We start from the raw sequence: 8,399 nt of genomic DNA, 5'->3' as shown, positions 1-8,399 counted from the left end.
GCTGGGACCAGTACCTGGGGATCCCCGGTCTCAGGAAGCGTGCGGGTTGCTCTTCCCCTCCTCTAAACAGCTGGTGCGCTTCCTGAAATGCCCGGTCTCTCACTCCGCCAGGGACTTCCTTCCCCCCTGCCTGCCTGCCTGCCTGCTTGCGCAGGGGTTGTGTGTAGGAGTCCCAGGTCTGCATGCGAGCTCCAACTTCTCAGGAAGCACGTGCTCTTCCTCTGCTCCCCATGACAGCTAAGTGCTTCCTGAGATGTTGGAGCTGGCATGCAGTCCCAGGATTCCTACTCCCTCCCCCTTCTCCCACCACGTAGGCAGGCAGCAGGGGAAAAGTCCCGGTGGTGCAACAGACCCTGCATTTCATGAAACGTGCCAGCTGTTTAGGGGAGGGGAAGAGAAGCCTGCTCTAACTCATTCCCCCTCTCCTTCCCCTTCCCCAGAGCCAGGCACACACAGCCCCCAGCCCAATCCCCTTCCCCCCACTCTAACCTAATTATCGGGTCCCGGAGCCACCGCTACAGCCGCATGTCTCCCTCCAGGCGCTGGGGCATGTGCACTGAGCAGCTGACTTTGAGCAATTGCTGGCTGGGACACCGTGTGCAACCCAATCCTCCTTCCCTTCACTAGAGCCAGACACCTCCCCTCCCCGCTATAACCCAATTCCCCTCCCCTCCAACCTTATGCTCGGGTCCCAGAGCCACAGCTGCTGCGCCTCATCCAGGACACCATGCGCCCCCCGCCATACCTGATCTACCTCCTCTCCCCTCCCCTTCTCCAGAGCCAGGCATCTCCCCCCCCACCCCAACCTTATGTCTGGGTCCTGGAGCCACTGCCGAAGCTACTGCCTGTGCTCAGCGGCCGACTGCTAACAAGTGCAGGCTGGGATGCTGTGTATGACCTGGCCTGCACATGCAGGATATGATGCAGTACACTGGGGGACGTGAGTGGAACAGCGCGAGCCATGAGCACGCATGCAGCTCACAGGAGCCCGGCCGTGAGAGTGGCTGACCAGAGCAGTTCTGGTTCTGTCAGGAGCCACAGTTTTTTTCTTGCGGCTTGCGAGCCTCAAGTTGGCCACCTCTTACGTAGTGCCCTTTTGGGCTGTGGTGAGGATTGTGTGTCCGAATGCTGTTTCTCTGGACGTGTAAGAGTCCAGTGCATAGTGAGTAGTGAATGTGTGAGTGGAGGACCAGGTGGCCAATTTGCATATATCAGACAATGAAATGCCTTGTGTATAAGCCATAGGTGTCACCATGGCCCTAGTGGAATGTGCACAAAGTTGTACAGGTGGGTCTTTGCCAAAAATCGAGTATGCTAGTCTGATGCATTCAATGATCCATTTGGAGATCCTCTAGGAGGAGCTGGGGAGTCCCTGGGATCATTCAGCAATTGACACGAATAACCTTTTGGTTTTCTGTGTTCACTCAGTTCTTTCCAGGTAGAATGCAATGGCCCTCTGTAAATCAAGTGTGTGGAGTGTGGCTTCTGTCTGATTGGCATGAGATTTTGGAAAGACGACTTGTAAGTTATTAGAGTCATTGCAGCGAAATGGGGAGAGCACCTTAGGCAGGAACTTGGGATTAGGTTGGAAGACTACCTTGTCTTTATGGAAGATGGTGAAGGGAGGGTCTGCCATAAGGGCTGAAATCTCACTAACTCTCCTGGCAGATATTATTGCCACTTATAGAGTCACCTTCATGGAAATGTGAAGCAAGGAACAAGTCGCCATAGACTCAAACGGTTTCCATGTTAAGGCTCTCAGGACCTAACTGAGGTCCCAGACTGGAGCCGGGGTTTTGATGGGTGGATAAATGTTCTGCAATCCTTTGAGAAACGTTTTGGTAGTGGGATGTGCAAACAGCGAGTTGCTGTCTACTGGCTGATGTAAGGTGGTAATAGCGGAGAAGTGAATCTTTAGGGAACAAGTGCAAGTCCTGAGTTTTGAAGTTCAGTTTTGTATTGTAGGATCACAGATAATGGAGCAGAAGATGGGTCGAGGTTGTGGAGGTGAGCCCAGGTGGAGAATCGATGCCACTTGTACAGGTAAGTTTTGCGTGTTGATATTCTCCGACTGCTAAGGAGGATCTGTTGGACTTCCTCTGTGCATTCCATTTCTAGGGAAGTGAGCCATCAAGGAGCCAGGCCTAGTGGTTCAGGGTGTGGAGATGAAGATGTTGAAGGCAGTCACGAGCCTGAGTGAGGAGGTATGGGAGCTGTGGGTGACGCTGTGGGCAATTGACTGACATCTGGAGCAGGTACGTATACCAGGTCGCTCTGGGCCAGTCTGGTGCTAACAGGATAACATTGGCTCTGTCCAAGCGCACCTTTGGTGACTACTTGATGGAGCAACGGTATGGGGAGAAAGGCATATAACAGAGCTGTCTCCCAGGGTATGATGAATGCATCTCCTAGGGATTGTGCTCCAATGCCCACACGTGAACAGTAGCGCGGACACTTTTTGTTGGCACTGGTGGCAAACAAGTCAATGAGGGAAGCCCCACTGTGAAAGACAGTGGAGTCTAACTCCCATTCATGGACCACAAGGAAGTTCCTGCTGAGACTGTCTGCGGTTATGTTGTCTTTGCCAGAAAGATGTGAAGCAATTAAAGTTATGTTGTGCTAGATGCACCACGTCCATAACCAGATCTTGCCCCTCCTTGCTGGTTCATGTAAAACATCGCCGCTTGGTTGCCTGTAAATATCTGCACTGTGGAGTTGGAGATACAGTTTACAAAATGTTGGCAGGTGTAGTATACTGCTTGGAGTTCGAGCACATTGATGTGCATCATGCTTTCTGTTTGGGTCCACCATGCTTGTGTGGTAAGTGTGCCCAGGTGGGCTCCCTAGCCCTCATGTGATGCGTCTGTGATGATTGTGAATGATGTGGCTTGTCTGTGGAAGGGGACCCCAGTACACACGTTTTGTTCCTGAGACTGTCACTGAAGGGCATGCCTGACTGCATTTGGTGTATGTGAGGTACGTACACTGATCTCAGCCAGTGTTGTAGAGGCCTCATGTGTAGTCTGGCATGTGGGACAACTACAGTTGCTGCTGCCATATAGCCTAGTAGTTGGAGACATGCTCTGGCTGGTAGTTGTGCCGCAGTGGTGTGAAGTTCTACTAGTTGTGATACCTCTGGTGGGGTAGAGATGCAATTGCACATGTGCAATCAAGATGAGAACCTATAAACTCTAGTACTTGGGTTGGTTGGAGCTGACATTTGGAGAGGTTGATTTGGAGGCCAAGTGACCTGAACAGGGACATAGTAGTGGTCACCAAGTCCTGAGTCTCTTGGAACGAGTTGCCTCTTATGACACAGTTGTCTAGATAGGGATAGATCGGTACATTCTGTTTCCTCAGATGGGCCACCACTACCAGCAGGAACTTGGAAAAGACCCTTGGGGCTGTGGAAAGGCCAAAAGGTAGGACTGTGTATTGGAAATGTTGCCCTCCTGCTGTGAATCTTAGATACCTTCTGTGAGCAGAGTGAATGGAAACGTGGAAATATGCATCTTGGAGGTCGAGAGTCACCAGCCAGTCATCTGTTGAGGGAGGGTATGATGGTGAAGAGGGTGACCATCTTAAAGTGCTAATACTACATGTTTGTTGAGAGCTCTGAGATTGAGTATGGGTCTCCAGCCCCCTGACTTTTTCTCTGAGAGAAAGCATCGGGAGTAGAAGATGGTATTCAGGTACTGGTGTGGGACCCTTTCTACTGCATTGATAAGGAGCAGGTGATAGATCTCTTGGCATAGAATAGCCTCATGAGATGGGTCCCTGAAGAGGGACAGGGTGAGTGGTTGGGTTTTGGGAAAGGATAGGAATGCATTGCGGCACCCGAGTTTTATCACGTCTAGAACCCAATTGTCTGGTAATGAGGCACCACTGTTGGTAGAATGGTGCTAATCTGTGGTTGGATAGAATGATGGTAGGCGGCTTGGGTGAGGGAAGACGAATCTGACGGCTCTTGACCAGACCTTCACAAAGTTTGTCTTGAACTTGAGGACTGGGATGGGGTAGGTTGGTCAGTTGATTGTTGCCTCCTCCCCTGATGCTGCCACTTTCTAGAGTCATATTGTCTCTGCACGGGACCAAAAAAAAAGAAGGTCTGTACCTCTGAGTGTAAGGTTTATTTTACTTTCTTTTTGGTGCAGGAAGCTGGCTGCCCAACATTTTGAGTGTGGCCCTGGAGTCTTTGAGGGAATGCAAGGAAGCATCGGTGCCATCTGCAAAGAGCTTCAGACCTTAGAAAGGGAGGTCTTCCACCTTCGTCTGGACCTCCTTTGGGAAGCCAGAGAGATTGAGCCAGGAGGCCCTTCTCATCAGCACTGATGTGGCCAGGGCCCATGAAGCTGTGCCTGCTGAATCCAATGTGGCTTAGAAGGCTGTTCTAGATATCCACAGCCCTTCATTGGTGTTTGCTCTCATTAATTCCACTTTGTCATCTGGAAGGAATTGAATAAAGTCTGTGATTTGTTTAAATATGTGGTGAACGTATTTATCTAGCATTGCGGTGTAATTAGCTATGCGTAGCTGTAAGGAGGCAGAGGAGTATGATCGTCTGCCCATTGCATCTAGCTGTTTCCACTCCTTGTTCGGGGGAGTGGATTTAGTGATGTTTTGTTTGCTCCTCTGGCTCGCTGCTTTAATCACTATGGAATTAGGAGCAGGGTGTGATAGTAGATCCCTTGTGGAGCTACATAGTATTTCCTGTCCACCCTGTTGCCTATGGGTTGAATGTTGGCAAGTGTTTGCCAAAGTTGTTTGGCTGGGTCCATAAAGGCAGAATCCATGGTGAGCGTGAGCCTTGTGGTAGAGAGGCATGGAAGATACTGGTAAGTTTGTGTTGGGTCGCTGGTGCTGTTGTTAAAGAGACCTCCATGTAGGTGCTCAGCTACCCTTTTGAAAAGGTCTTGAAAGGCCTTGAAGTTGTCCCCAGATGAGAGTTGTGTAGGCATGACTGTATCTCCTGGAGAGGGAGGAGACGTGTGAGAGTGGAAGTAGTGGATTCGTCATCACTTGTTGATTGATTGAAGTCATCCTAGTCTCTTGAGGTATTAAGGGACACAGTGGATGTGGGTCTCGAACAGCGCTGAACAGCATGTTGATGTTGCTGCTGCTGAGCCCTGTAAGGTGCAATGGGGTCACAGTAGCTACTTGTGGGAGGCACTGGCATAGGCGGCGGTAGCCACTAGGTAGGTTGCCAGTGTGGTAAGGCTGGCTGAGAACGAGAGAGTTTTCACCTCGGCGTGGAATGTCTGGGAGGGGTTGCAGTCATTATGGAAGTTTGATCCTCCTCACCATAGAATGATGGTATGTCAGACAGAGATATGGAATGCCCCTCTACCTGGGGGGAGGAGTCAGTGCCAAACAACAGTGTCTGGAGCATTGAGGAAATCATGGAGTCATCAGTCAATGTGTAAGGGCAAAATGGTGGCACAGATGGTAAAGAACTTTGTGCGTGCGCTATAGCACGTCTGCACATGTGCGAGCTAGCTATTAAAGCCACTGCTATTTAAAATCTTCCAGATAAGCACGCTGTGGTGCCAAAACACCTAAGGTAGAGCACCCATAGGGACACTCCCCAAAGAAGAACATGAGCTTTCATAGGCACGATACAGTCTATATATTTGTTAAGTCTCCAAGGTGCTGCAGGACCATTCATTAATATTTTTCGGTGACATACTAACACGGCTACCCCTTTGAAAATTCAAAACAAAGTATTTCTTCACACAACATAGTCAGCAGCCTATTGAACTCTTTGACAGAGGATATTGTGATGGTCAAGACTGTATCAGGATTCAAAAAGAACTAGATAAATTCATGGAGGATAGGTCCACCAATGGCTATTAGCAAGGGTGGGCAGGGATAGTGGCCCTTGCCTCTGTTTGCCAGAAGCTGGGAATGGGTAACTAAGGATGGATCACTTGATTACTTGTTCTATTCATTTCATCTGGAGCACCTACATGTGGCCACTAGTATGACCCCCGTGGAACTGTTCTTAAGTTCTTGCAATTTCTTGTGCCAGATCATTCTTAACTGGAGATGATCCAGGCCTCCTCTCTCCACCATTAAATCCCTTTAAGCTGTTAGAAATGACTACACCTGAAGCAGAAGTAAAATCCAACCTCCAGATCCTTGCTGTCATTCGCCACCCTGCACAGTTCCCTGAGTTTTTATGATTCTAAGAAGGAAAATTATTTGTTTAGATGTTGGGCCACGTCTATGTAATCTTTACTCTTCACCCCATCCTCAGTGGGTAAGGCCCACTTCTTTCCTTGTTTGTCTTACAGGCTATAGATTCTTTATTATTATGGCAGACTGAGGGTGTTGCAGGCCCTGTTCACAGCCCCTGTTCACAGCAGCCCCCCGTGGGGCAGGAGTAACCCACTGCCTGCAGCATGTGGGGAGCTCCCCTAGCCCCCACAAATTCACTGGAATGAGTTAACCCTTCCCATCTGTATTGTAAATCACACCCTACCTTTGTGTCATCTGCAGATTTGATCAGTATTTTCTTTATTCCTACATCCAACTTGTTGTTAAAGATATGAAACAACAGATCCCGAACAGAGCCCTGTGGAACCCTGCTCGAGGTGTCCCTCCAATTTGACATAATTCTGATAATATTAATTTACTGTTGTTTATCCAGTTATGTAACCTCCCAACGGTAGTTCCAGTGATCCCACTTTTCTTCAGCTCCCTTATCAGAATGTAAGGTACGACTATGTCAACAACCTTGCTAAATTCAAGGTATAACATGCCCACCTTAGTCCCCCTATGCACTAAACCAAGTAGTCTGTCAAAAAGAGAAATCCAACTGGTTTGGCATGTTTTGTTAAATTTATGCTAGTGATCACCCCTTCCTGCCCCAGGTACCTGCAAATTCAATGTTGTATGCATAGCTCCAGTAGTTTCCTGGGTATCAAGGTCAACTTGATGATTCTGTAGTTCATCAGCTCTTCCTTCTGAAAGGTGGACACTATGTTAGACTGAAGGAGAGTTGCTAGGACTTCTCCCATCATCCATGAATTTGAAAATACTATTGTTAGTGGCTCAGATTTCTTCAACAAACTTCTCCAGCAGCCTCAGATGAATACAGGAGGCCCTGCTGGCTTGAACAGGAGACGAGCAGTACTACCATCACCTGCAACTTGCATACTATCCCTCTGTTAAAACTACCCAAAATTACGTTTTCTTTTTTGCAACATGATGCATTTCATGGTAGTTGGTTCCTCACCTTTACTATGTAGATGGCCTGTGTATTACCTTGGATTGAGAAAGATCCCTTCCCCTGCACCTCTCTGTAAGACTCCACATCTATCTTGAGATTTCTCTGCACTAGAATTCTCAGATTCTGTTAAAATAATCAGCTGCATCTGTTATTTTTATATAAACTTTGTCACCACCAAAATATTATTGCTCAGTCCAAATGATTCAAGTGACAAAATGGTTTAAGAGCAGAAAACACTTGGGGAAAAAGAGTTCTGATCAACCAGAAAAATCACGGTGCTTTTAGAATCTGACCAAAGACACAGTAGCCAAGCTGAAATGAATTGATTAGCATAGGTGACTGGATGGAAGATCCCAATGATCTAAGAGGAGGGACTTTAGTAATTCACCTCACCCTCTCTCTTAGGTAGGGATGTTAAATTTTGATTACTTGAGTACCTGAGTAAGCAAAATCACTGCAGGGAGCACGGGGCCAGCAAGATAGTCTCCCCCAACCCCATGCTCACTACGGTGTTTCAAAGCGGCACAAACACATGGAGCCAAGGATCAGCTCTGGGGACTCCTCTGCTGACCCTGGTCTCCATGTGGTGCTTCTGCTTTGAAATGCCACAGGGCGAGCATGGGTCCACGTGGCATTTCCAAGAGATAGTGCCACACAGAGCCCAGGGTCAGCGGGGAGAAGGCAGCTGATCATGGGCTCCATGCGGCACTGCTGCTTTGAAATGCCAAATGTATCCTGGGGATACCTTAACTGGCCCCAGGTTCAACACAGCGCTGCCACTGTGAAGCACCCCCCTCCACGCTGCCTCTTTCCGATAGAGACAGCTGCAGGGGGGAATGACTAGTCGACAACTGGGTTGACTATCCAATAAGCATTGGCTCATCCAATAGTCAGCTACTCGACTGGTTGTTCACATCCCTATTCTTAGGGTGTGTCTCATATTTCAAAATTGCTTATTTTGTCATTTGTCATTTTGTCTACACAGCTACAAATTTCAAAATAAAGTGCTATTCTGAAACATCCCTTACTCTTCGTGGATGGAAGTTTACAGGGACATCAGAATAGCGAGCCCAAAATAAACAGGCTTGCTATGAAGACACGGAGAGCTATTTTGGGATCTTCCAGTATCCTGCAATAGCACTGCAGTGTAGACATACCCTAAGAGAAA

Source organism: Pelodiscus sinensis, chromosome 4, assembly GCF_049634645.1.
Source record: "Pelodiscus sinensis isolate JC-2024 chromosome 4, ASM4963464v1, whole genome shotgun sequence".
Taxonomy (NCBI): Eukaryota; Metazoa; Chordata; order Testudines; family Trionychidae; genus Pelodiscus; species Pelodiscus sinensis.
The sequence above is the reverse complement of the archived record's forward strand: the minus strand, read 5'-3'. Positions refer to the sequence as shown.